Source organism: Zootermopsis nevadensis, unplaced genomic scaffold, assembly GCF_977971745.1.
Source record: "Zootermopsis nevadensis isolate Lab colony 2312 unplaced genomic scaffold, Znev_1.0 Znev_ptg000007l, whole genome shotgun sequence".
Taxonomy (NCBI): Eukaryota; Metazoa; Arthropoda; class Insecta; order Blattodea; family Termopsidae; genus Zootermopsis; species Zootermopsis nevadensis.
Window position 1 is genome coordinate 4,979,552 of NW_028259139.1, and position 12,530 is coordinate 4,992,081.

The 12,530-nt window shown below is 42.8% G+C and overlaps 1 protein-coding gene, 1 long non-coding RNA gene and 3 other non-coding genes across 5 annotated transcripts in view; 4 read left to right on the forward strand and 1 right to left on the reverse strand.

Moving 5' to 3' along the window:
- LOC110830649 (uncharacterized) overlaps window positions 1-12,530 on the forward strand; it is a 138,381-nt gene that overhangs the window by 7,257 nt on the left and 118,594 nt on the right. The gene's annotated exons all lie outside the window — the stretch shown is intronic.
- TRNAA-AGC (transfer RNA alanine (anticodon AGC)) lies at window positions 7,730-7,802 on the forward strand. The gene has a single exon. It is a non-coding gene; the product is annotated as a tRNA-Ala (tRNA).
- Window positions 9,330-9,402, reverse strand: TRNAA-AGC (transfer RNA alanine (anticodon AGC)). The gene has a single exon. It is a non-coding gene; the product is annotated as a tRNA-Ala (tRNA).
- On the forward strand, window positions 9,548-9,620 carry TRNAA-AGC (transfer RNA alanine (anticodon AGC)). Its single transcript has one exon. It is a non-coding gene; the product is annotated as a tRNA-Ala (tRNA).
- Window positions 9,891-11,188, forward strand: LOC110830650 (uncharacterized). The gene is made up of 2 exons (XR_002543323.2): window positions 9,891-10,024; window positions 10,389-11,188. It is a non-coding gene; the product is annotated as an uncharacterized LOC110830650 (long non-coding RNA).

Sequence of the window (12,530 nt, forward strand, 5' to 3'; positions counted from 1 at the left end):
AAATTTCTTGGTCAGTGCGGTACTTGTCTCTGTCGACAGTGTTCTGATCATCTGATGCCTGTTATGCTTTAGAATTCCTGGAGGCTGATCAACTATGAGCAAGAAAGGAAGGAAACGCGTATGGTCCGAGGTGATTTGTACCTCCGTTTCGGAGACCGGTATGACTCAGACAAAAAACAAAAGACCAACGTAAAGATGGCGCATCTTGGCCTCGGTGAAGGGTGGGGAAATTCGGCTTTTTTAAGGACGTCTGTACGCAGAGAGGTTTTTACAGCCACCGGCCAGTCAGTCGTCATTTCGAACACAGCTGTGAGTTAATGTTTTTGCATTTATCTGCTTATTTCCTTACCAAGTATTTCTTCATTTTTCACTTTGTGTGTAAAACCTGTGTTCTTAAAACGTCAGATGGCTCTGGACCACGAACAGAGCTACGATGTCGCGACAATAATTACTTACGGCGCTGAACGTTAATTCTGTTTCCAGAGTCGCATTATTGCCCAACGACGATAGTCACCTCGAAATGAATCTCTTCGTGTAGTTGAGTAGTCCTAGCTATAATTTTACCTGTTGTTTTGCGTTGGTATGAAAGTAGGTCTTTAACTTTAAGGGAATAACACGGATTTACGGTGTTTGAGAACACGGCGCTGAGGGCAACATTTGGACTCAGGAGGGAGGCTGGAGAAAATTGCGTAATGACGCCCATAGTTCTCTCTCTGCGCCAAATATTATTACGATGACGAAATAAAGGAGAACGAGATTGACGGGGCATTGGGACAGAAACGAGCACAAAATTTTGGTTGGGTATCCTGGAGGAAGACCTAGACATAGATGGTGATATAATAATAAAAATTTACTTTAGGGTGACAAGGTTTTGGGGGGATGTGGACTGGAATCATCTGGCGTAAGATAGGGACTAGTGGCAGGCTGTTGTGGACACTGTAATGAACTTTCGGGGTCTGTGAAATACGAGGAATTTCTTGAATGCTGGAACGTGCTAATAGCTTCTGAAGAAGAATTCTGCTTTCGTTGTAGATGGGTAGGTTGGTATAGGTTAGGTTAGGTTAGGTTAGGTTAGGTTAGGTTTTACAAAGAAAGCACCGTATTGTTTTTCATGAAGGGAGTTCTTCTTCCTTTCCTTTCCTTTCCTTTCTGCGATTGCTGTCGCACGCGGGAGGCTGGACCTCAGCCAATTGTCAAGACATTTCTCGTAATGTAGTTTATTTGCCCCGAGCGAGCCGCGTCATATATCAGGGTTATTGCAGAACTGGCATAGGAAGGGATCGGAGCATTTAATCTTGAAATTGAGAACCGACGTTCAGGTGACAGTGAATTGTAACCCTTCTCATGGCGCTAGTACAAAGTGAGGTACAGGACATTAACAAAGTCCATTACGGCTCGATGCCTCGGTCTTGTAAGTGCATAATTCAGAACACTCGACCTTCGTGTTCCGTATTTCACCAAGTCCCACGACGTGTTGTCATTGAACGCAGCGATATGGAAATGGGGGCTGTGGGGGGGGGGCACAGCCCTTGTGCTGGGTTAATTAATGTAACAAGGTGGTAACTTGTAGGACGGAAGGAGTCTTAGGGGCCATCTTGTAAAGCGGGCCAACGAAGCGAGTCTGGGGAAATGCGAATTTGAGAGCCGTTCGTATGCAGATTGTGCTCTGCGAAGTTTGGCTGTCTGCCGTTTCTCGGGGCCGTGTGGTTCTGATCCAGAAGCAGAACATAACTACTTCTTGTAGACCAGTCACGTTTGCCGGCGGAGTTGGGGGTCCTCCTCCGGTCGCTCACAGAACGCGCGTAGAGATTATGTGACTATTTCGTTTTGTTTGACGAGAATTTTTACCGTTGCAGTGTAATGCACGCGGAGACTTCGTGGGTTCAGAGCGTCAAGGAACGTCTGCGGGACATCAATGATTGTTATGTTTCTGGCAAAGTTGGTCTAGGAAGGAAGAGTCACGTGACAGACGGATCGAAATGTTGTAGTAAAATTAGTAGTCCTTTGTCAGTCCCAGTAAAATTAAGATTTTGTTCCTCAACATATATCACGGATTTTTCGACGCAAATCTAATTCCTTGGACGGACGGTCGGACCGTGGAGGGGGTGGGGTCGGCACATAGAAGGGTCTGTACCAGTACAGGACAGCTCAATAAAAAGAAAATGTGTTTCCCAACATAATCCCTACGAAGTGGTGTTACATAAGGCTGGTAATGCTTAAAATTGCTTTGTATCGCATGTTAATTACTTTATTACGTAATATTAGTGTGATAAAATTAGGAATTATGAAATGAATGGGGCATTAGAGTGTACGAGAAGAATACAAAATTTTAGTCGGAAAACCCGAACGGAAGGTCGACTTTTAAGTTTTGGTACCTAAGGGTGGAAATTACTGTGCATCCCTCATCCTCCCAGAAAGTTCTGGCAAAGCGGCAGCCAATGGTAGCACGTACTCAGCATCCTTGATGCACCTTCAGAAGAAGGAATCAAGGAGAGTGAGGTCAGGCGAACGAGGTGGCCCGCTACTAAACTTACGATTTAAAAAGTTTCTTGTGGGGACACAAATTACAAACCTGATTAAAAATCTTCCCAATTACATTTAATTGCAGTTATTTTTCGTTTCGGTCCATGAGCAATGTTACAGTAAAATGGTACACATATTTTAAGTACACTCTGTGCCAGAATGGTGGACAGGAATATGGCGTTCATGCTCGCAAGGATGTCATAATGAGTAATAGTTGCCATTTCTCTAATGAAGTTTACGCGAACTTTCGGTAAGTCCGGTTTAATCAACTGGTATAAGACGTGAGTGTAGATGAGATGTAGGTAACATTTCTTGTCGGCGGGTTTATACATTCGTAATGTAATATGACATCGCTCAGTTGAAATACATAGGCGAATTCAGAAGATAGTACAGCGTGGCATATCGGGAACATGCATTCGTAACATTGTCATAGTAAAAAGCTATTTGTCTGCTGTTGTAATAAAAAAACATGCTCAGTATAAACAAATTCAAACAAACACTGTGTATTTCAGTTTTTCGCTGTGACTAGAATCTTCTTCCTAACGGCTTCGCTTTAAATCTGTACAACGTAATGTCAGTAGGTAACGCCCACGTAGGCCTCGTTCGTATTCTGGGATTTGATTTTTAAGGTTGCTGAGGAAAATAGTTCCTTTTTCGGCACCCTGGCGACATTAATGTCAATCCGACAATTCACTAATTTAAATACGGGCTTAGACACGCCATCCTACGGCCAGTGCAGTAACTACGCTGTATTCAACGGACATATTTAAATTTTAGGGAATTGCTGTAGGCGGATAAAAACCGAGAAATGTTCTTTGTAATTTCATGCAAGTTGGCATTAAACTTTGTTTCCCAAGGTATTGGCCCTTTTGGAGGACCAACGACACAATGTTAGATATAAAATAAAGTGGAAATTTCTTGAAGTTTCCTGCAGTGCCTCGAGCTGTAAGTTGTGCCATTGATGAAAGGAAATGAATGGTGGAACGAATATAAAAAATACAAAATAACGAAGAAGGGAAGTATCTTAGAAGAAGCGATTCCAAATAAAAGAAAGCAAATGTTCTCCCTTTCAGTTGTTTCCGTATCGTTTGAGTCTGTTTTCGTGTTGAGCTGGAAATTGACTTTTAGAATAAAGTTCGTAATATACGAGCGACTGGAATGTTGGATCGTCCGGGATTTATTTTCATTCGCCACTATTGTTACTAGATTCAGATCTGCAAAGAACGCGACGGGAAGACTGGATTTATGCCCTACTCAGACAGCGCCTGCAACGAGAAAGATAAGCAGGATGCAGGGAAAACCAAGAAATGCGGACGCACATCACTCAAATTTGCTTGCAGCCCCTCGGAGACTTTCTCGAAATTGTAGTGGCCCGATGGAACGTACCAACACCGCATGATAATAAGTTATGTAGGTGCCGGGCGTCGATCTAGGTACCTAGGGCCGTTTTGAGAAGGCGGTGATGTAGTATGAACAGCGAGAAATTTAAATTCCTACGCTTGGTGGACTAAAGTGTTACGAATTAGTTCCTCCATCATGCACTGGGTAAGACACAGGTAAGTGTTGTCCCAGCCACGCCATGCAGACGTACAGGGGGCTTAGGTATAGCTCCACTCATTCTTAACCTCAGGAGTAGGTGGTGATGAGTGACGATCTGTTATGCATAATCCATTTACGAGCGTGAAAGTTGTCCTCTGCGTCTAGTCAGTGTACGCGGGTCTGCTCTAAACCAGTTCAACTTACTACGAGAAATTTATCTACGTTTGGTTAGGTAAATAACATTTAGATATGCCTGGTTTAATTTCTTTTGTGTAAAGTATTGAGACCGAGCTTTATTCTTTGTGAATGAGATCTTCTTTTACATGATACGGTGTAGTGAAGCAGTTGAATGAATTACATATGACGCAAGGAAGTAAATTGCAAATTTGGCCGTGCCGCCATATTTGCAAGAGTCGCTGGTTATCAGAAACAGTTTTAAGTTTCGTTTTCGAAGCGGCGAATGCCCTGCTCTCTGCTGACAGTAGACCGAAGTGCGCGCCATGGCTCACGGTTACGAAAGTCGGTCTGGTGGTTAGAGAAGCAACGGATAAAGGGAACCACGACGAATATGGAAGAAGTGGCCCTAAAGGGGGGGGGGGGGGCTTATTGAAACAAATGGACTGGTGGAAGTTTGGTCGCGATATTAAAACCACTTCTTTAATGTGGATAAATGTAAGCTCCCTGATGCGACGTATTTCATTTGTCGCAGAGGTTCCTCGTGGCAGAACAAATTGTTCTTTCTCCTTATTTTCAATTACATCAGTTTCCTTTTTGTTCTGTCTTGTACACTAAATTTAAAACCGACTAATGCCAACTCTCGTCGTCTATAGCAAACGTGATTCGACGCCTGCGTTCGTAACCGCAGAGTTGTTTCAGATTTAAAAGTTACGTCGATCAGGCCTCATCGAAGTTATCAGCGGGAAACTCGGACGTTTCGAAACCTCTTTCTGGCCTCAGTGTTAATTCTCTGGTGTCCCGTTCAAACCAGGACACGTTCAGCAACCTCGCGTCTGACGTTCAGCGATGATGAGCTTTTCCGTTGCAAGGAACCGAATGTCATCGGAACACTGAAATCGAGTGTGCGTAAGTTGGTATCACGCACCCTGAAATATGAACAAACCTAATGCAAGGACGGTTTTATATGTACGATTACAAACATGGCGATGTTGCGAATCTCGTAACTCAAGTCCGACTGTTCCAAATTTTGCATGTGATTACGTCACAGTTTATGACGTGTCTTCATTTCAGGAAGGAGTAAGTTTTCCTTTATTTAACGACGCTTATCAACTGCATAAGTTGTATTGCGCTTGGTGACAGAATGATTTATAGAAGGGATATGGAAGGAAGCGCTATTGGCGTATTGCACGATTTGCCTTGAGGGTCTGAGGAAAACAGTAAGAAACCGAAGCAAAATATCTGGTATTCGGGCCGAGATTCGAAGCCTTCACCACAGTTCCGCGAAACAGCATTTCTGTTCACCATACCCCGACGTTCGGTGCAAAACTTCGCCCCCGACTCAGACACGTTCAAAATGTGAGCTTTCAGAGACGCAAAACCCGTTTGCAGATTGGGTTCGTTGCCAACGATTTAAGAACAGTGGCCTATAAGGAAGGAGGAAACGAGAGACGCGAATTACTGGCTGGACCGGAGGCCGTTCCTCCTCTCGTAATTTGTGGCTACGGAACGCCCGCACGTCGCATTTCACGGGCGACTGTGCACTCCGGGTTTTGTATTACGCTCGATAAATCTCCGGGGAAGTGGCAGTGTTGTGTTCCGGCCAGCTTGGCCCCCTCCCCTTCTTATCTCCGAGCGAATGTGGAAGTTCCGTGCGTTAATCCCAACATGTCTAATGATAGATGTAGTGAGTGACCCTGAAGTACAGTGGCTATTATGAAGAGGGCGGACATACTGTGTTCACAAAACTAACTGTACATATAATAGTACTTATATTTTAACGACGGGGTGGAGGTTTTTCTAAAGTAATTACTTTAGAAAGGCACTAAAGGTAGCTGAGACAGTACCGTGGTTCACATTTTGTTCCTCTGCAGCCGTTCGATTCCCGTCAGGGAAATGCACATTTCTCTTAGTTGCGATTTCCAGATTGGTTTACGGCTGCTCGTAGACTCCTGTGGCCTTTGAGTGTCCCTCGCCCGGATTGGGGTGTGTTCCTTTCGACCTACCGCGTCGGGATCCGGTGACGCGTGACAATTACCCGGGGCTCAGACGCCCACACAGAGGGAACTAATTGAGACTAGGGAGGGTACAGTTCACGTATTATAATATTATATCAGCCATGAGATTAAATAATAGGCTACATGAAAAGGGGGCCCGTTAAAGTCAACGGGAAATTAAAGAAATAAACAGTAACGAAATACGATAAATAGAATTTCGCCTTTTTTTTTTACAAATAGAGCTCATAGTCATAATGAAATTACTTAGACCGAAGAGTGTAAAGTTAGGTTAGTTTTCGCTTACAAACTTCGCGTCTCTGCAGTAACGCTGCTTTTATTGCAGAACATCTTACTTGCTTCTTTACATTAACAAAATAATTTTGTGCATGAGATAACGATGTCCTTCTTATCAGTGAAGACGTCCTTAACGGTAAGAACATGGACAAAAGTGAGTAATAAATCCTTTGAAAATGCGGCAGAGGTATTTGGGAACGAAGGTTTTATTAAATCGGGACAAAATGAACAGAAGACTAAATTTGGGGAATTCTTGTCAACATGGACTTAAAAACTATTGTTTTCCCGTCTGGTATAAAAAAAGGCGAATATTAAAATACACGAAATTATAATTTTACTTAAAATATAAAATCATGAATACATGAAAACTGTTTACGCGTTAAAAACACTTTGTGCCGAACACATTTCGACCTCATGAGGCCATCATCAGTGTAGAAAACATATTATTAATTCATTAGTCTGTTAAAATCATGCAATTCATAAATCAGTGGGTCGTTATAAAGCACTGAGCATAAAAACAGTCACATCTTATAACACCACACTTCATGTAATACCACACCGAACTTTTATATTGCATAACATTTGGTGTAATCTCTGCACATCAAAGACTTCCATGGTTCGCACGCTCGCGAAATATCATGGAGATGAAATCAGTGAGGATGAGATTGGCCGAGCATGTGGAGCGCACAAGGGAGGTCAGAAATCTTGCTTAGAATAGGGACCGGGGGGCTGTTGTAAACATTTTGCTTTCACAAAAGACGAGGAATTCCTTTGGTAGGTGATCGTACTTGTCAGGAAGGACTTGCTTGGTGTAGGGAGTTAGGTTTCTTAGTCCATAGGGATATAGGTTCATGGGTTTTGGATGTGAACCAGATGGAACTGATCCTATCACGTTGAGGTTCGTTGTAGCATTATTTGGACTGTATTATGTATGTATGAGGCAGTTGGCTGTTGGTTTACTCAGTCACCAGAACCCATAAGCCACACGTATGAACCTAGATTATTGGATTTAGACCCGAAGCGACCGTCACCAGAGCAGGGCGCCAACAGGTGGTCGTCTGTTCTAAAGGTTTGAGGCACTGGGCCCCACCTTGTTACTCGTTACGCGTACGTGAGCAGGTCAACTTTCACCGCTTGACGGAATTTAATCAGATCAGTTACTATACACTGTATTTTAGATAGAGGAAAGTTATTTCTTGCAGGGGGGCGTAGCTCAGATGGTAGAGCGCTCGCTTAGCATGCGAGAGGTACCGGGATCGATACCCGGCGCCTCCAGATTTTTAAAAGTATTTTCATTTTCCTGCCTTTTAAAAATTTATTCTTGTCGAAAATCGAACGTTAATGTTTTGGGGTCTGGAGAAGGTGTTGAAATTGGTAACAAGATATTCACAATACGGAATAAACGATGGGTGTTGCTGCATTTTTCCACAGTGGTTGAATGAAGGCTTTATTTAATCCAACAAACCAACCGAACAATCGATCATATGGGTGGATTCGATTGTCGCTGTTCGCTTCTGTTACTATTTAAAGCAACGCGAAAGCTGTTCCTCGAATGCAGTGTTTGTTCAGTGTCTGCATTTCAGTGGACGTATTTGGGGGACGGCCATGAATTTACATCCGGTATGGATGTTCTCCCAGCGGTCCTCGGCGGAATAATTGTATTACAGAGTGGTGCAATTATTCAGAGTGGTAATTAAGCGTACGAACATACCATTAAAGTTGCGTGACACCCTTCAGTGAACGCCCGAATGAGATCCAACAAAATTAGTGACCTAAGCAGAATCCAGGAATGGATAGGACTAAGCCTGGAAGGGAAGATGTTGGATGCGACGTGGACTTAGTTCAGACTGTGCACTGACGTCATTTAAATGGGATTAATGGCGAGGTAATGTTCATCCATTAAACAACAGATTTATTTGTTACAAACCAGAAATTATGACCAATTTGGTTGACGGGATAAAACTGGTTCTGCTGTATATTTGCAGTGATACCAATTGCAATTCCAATGAACGGTTTCTTTTATAAGACGCTGGCAGAGACCTCGATGGGAATCGAGCTCAGGAGTCTTTTGAGGAGATTTGACCTTTTGTGGTAACAAACAAATACAACCTGAACCTTGTTCGTACATGACGTACACTCGCACTGTCATGAAGTCTTTTGCGCACTCTTGTGTGTATGTGATTGCAGGCTTTGTTCGTCCAATGAGTTTATTGATTTTATTGATCGGGGGTTTATGACACGACAGATCCTTTCTTGCTAGTCTCTGTGCCTTAAAACGATTTATATCAAATGGACGTGACATTCCAATATCTTCAAGAGACCCAAAATCTGTTACAGATCTCGAATTTTAATATCTTAAATAAAGTAGCTCTTGAAACGAGAACATCCCGAAATGATTAAACAGGCAGTAAAGTGTTGTTTCGAACGAGCGAGTGTTTACGTTCAAAACCGTGGCGGACACCACGAACAGTTACATGAGACGTATCTCGTAAAACGTAGCAACAAATTAATGTGATTAATAAACTCGTTTAGTTCTTCCTGTGCGGACTTTGAAACCGCCAAAACTCCTCATCGGCTGGGAATACGACCGAAACTGTGCTCACATTTTTTGCTGGAGGTTGCCTCCCGAATATCCCCCGTTCCGATGTACGACAGACCGGTTGTGAAACACTCTGCACGTAATATGAAACTATTCCCAAATAAAGTTTATGAAATTAATCAGTTGTTTCTTTATGCCCGTACAAATTACTGTAGCATGAGCGATTTTAGAGAAATTTGGTGAATATTAGATAAATAAAAAGCTGGAGGCGCCGGGTATCGATCCCGGTACCTCTCGCATGCTAAGCGAGCGCTCTACCATCTGAGCTACGCCCCCTGATTCTTGTTCTGCGTTGATCTTGATATGTTATTATTTTTGCTGCAATGGGTCCAGTCGATCAGAGAAAGTTGTGCAACTTTTAAACTGGTACAGGCGGTTTCCAGCAAGGTGTGGTCCAGAAACAAACGTTTTGGGTATATCAGGGGGCGTAGCTCAGATGGTAGAGCGCTCGCTTAGCATGCGAGAGGTACCGGGATCGATACCCGGCGCCTCCAGTTTTTTTCCGTCTATTTACGTCGTAACATTAATTTATTCTAGGGAATTTGGTCGTTAAATTACGTGTGAATTATTATCTTCAGACAGTCTTATTTACATAGGTTGGGTATAAATTATCTTTAACTTTAGTCGTAAACAAAGCCTTTATGAAAAGACGCAGGCACACTGTTCTAGCGTCATCTGCGAAAACAATCCCTGAAAGTTTTGCTGCGTTCCCTGTAGATGGTAGCACCCGTTGTTTTCCCACTGCACTGCATCCGTGTTTGTGATTCGGGTCAGTCGCCATGAACCCCTAGGGGAAGGCGCAGTGCATGGTGTGGTTTGCCGAAATGAAATAGTATACACAGGTCCGAAGACGTTTCAGAGCAATGTATCACAAGATGGCATCGGCAAAACAGAAAAGGTACAGAGCTTCACGTAATTTTGTTCAAAGATGACGCCTTCTGGAATAGTTCACCCTGTGATCGAGAAGTTCTAAGGTATTTCGAAGGCGCTCACTGCTTCCATCAGAAGGGCGATGAATATATCCGCAATCACCTCTGAAACGTCGGTAAACTTCTACCAGAATATACGATGCAAATATTCCAGAAGGCTATCATCATTACACTCTACGCCGTAAGATCCCGAAATATCGCTTCTGTTGTTTACATTTTAGAAAAGTTCTTTTCAAAGGATATCTGTATTTCTCATTAATATTTTAAGTGGCTGAATAAATTGTATTTCCGTCGTGTGCCTAGAAGGCAAATTCGAGAAATTTCTACTTTCAGCGTGAGCGGTGCGTTAAGACGTCATTCGACGGGTACAGCCCTTCATTGTGTTGAGTAGTGCTTCAGCTGTGTCCAGGTTTCTGTGGACCACAGCCCACTCGCAACCTCCAAAGAGCCTTTCATTGATCTCACATGTCTAGGGTAAATGGCGCAATTTTTATTTTCTGTCAAACAAAATAACGCACGTGCCTCTCGATCTGTAAGTTCAAAGTCGCATTTATCAAGTAAGGAAAATATTGCATTCGTCTGCTGGATGTCAATAAACATCACAGGTTCAGTTAACAAGGACATAACAAACAATATGATGCATCCACTTCGCGTATTCTTTTCTTATATAATTCTCTTTCTTAATCTCTGCGCTTACCTCGTTGTGTGAGTCAAGATTGTAGGATCTGACGTAGGTGAAGAGGTCGATCGAGTTTCTCGGGGTTGTGACACCACCTGGACTTGCACGGGGTAACCTTCTGTTTTACCATTCCCGTTTGCCACCCAACCTCTGTACAGGGTGTTTCTGCAATGCAAATTTAATGGCGCGTTCTGTGTTAATATAAGCGTCGGTGCTTGGACGCTCCGTATTAGAGGTATGGCCTGCGAGCTCATCTGACTTAAAGACGTTAGAGTTAATTGTATTGGGCCATCATAAACGTATTGTGTTATGCTGAAGCAGTTAATGATATAACTAAATTACAACAGAGGGCATAATACGGGTACAAGTTAAATCTTATTAGGCCTCTAATATCTGAACGTGTACTACGGTCCTGGGGTCCGCAGTGGCCGCGTGGTCGCTGGGACCGTGGGTTCGAATCCCACTCAAGCCATGGATGTCTGTGTTGTGCTGTCCTGTGTACAGGTAGAGGCCTTGCGACGGGCCGATCCCTCGTCCAAGGAGTCCTACCGAATGTCCATGGATCAAGCCAACGAAAAGTTGGGACCCGCAGTGCTCAGGCACTTGAAGAACGGGTCGTTCCCAGTATCCAGTACTACAGTCCTTAATTAGACGCGTAGAGATGTCTGAGGAAGCTCAAGGACAAAATTGTGAACATCGTTTTGTAATTATTACGATCGACATAGTAATCTGTACAACTGGAATCAGCCGCCTGTAAATAAACAATATACTATGGACGTTTCTACACTTAAGTTTTTATTATTCTTCAAAAGTAAAATGGGCCATTATTCCAAAGGACATATATATATATATATATATATATATATATATATATATATATATACACAGAACTATTTCGTTACTTTTATGAACAGAACACTGCCTTAAAGTGGTACTCTTTATTTCAGAAACACCCTATATAAATGTATCGTAACTCCATTTTAACGAAATTTTGGTAAAATTAGTGACGATTCGTTCCTCCGAAGTGCCAGTAACCACTAAGGAGAAAGAACAACTCAGAAGAACGCAGTCAACAATCTTAATTCGTATTTGTGACAATGTTGACGTAGGAGACTACTTTTATGACCGAGTTCTGCTCTGTCTCCCCAGGATTCGTGTCGAAATAGTTCATGACCGTTTCCTTCCATCTGATTTCCATTCATTATGCGCTATAAATCAAGACCGCCATTGTCCTAGTACCATATACCTTGATATCATTCAGAGATATGTCGTTTCCTGAAACTTACCAGCGGATGATTTCGATTCCCGTTTTGTTTTACGGGTCGCCCTGTTACCTGCATAATATAAAGCCGTGTTTTCGTGCTGTCTTGAGCTCAAGAGAGGGTAGCTAGCTGCCTACCTATCAGGGTGGATGGCAGAAAGTTTGTGCAAAGAGAAAATAAAATCACGAATGAGGGGGGAGTGAGAAACACTTCTTTTGTGCTGAAATGTGTTTTAGGTTCGCGTAATGTAACACGGAGTAAGACTCTTATTTGTCGGTGTATTTTCCCCTCTGACAGGAAAATAGGGAAAGTGGGTTCGGAGATGAACATAAGAAAGAAACGATTCAACCATTTCCCGCTGAATCTCAGCGGCCTATTTATTAAGTTAATGATTCCGTTTCGGTTCAGCGAATTCGATTTTAGTGAACGTTTGCAAATACACAAATTGTCGTCTTACGCAAACATAACTTGTGATCATACTTGGCATTGTTTCAAGTTCATGGGTTATGAGGTAATATTATGGGTTTACATAGT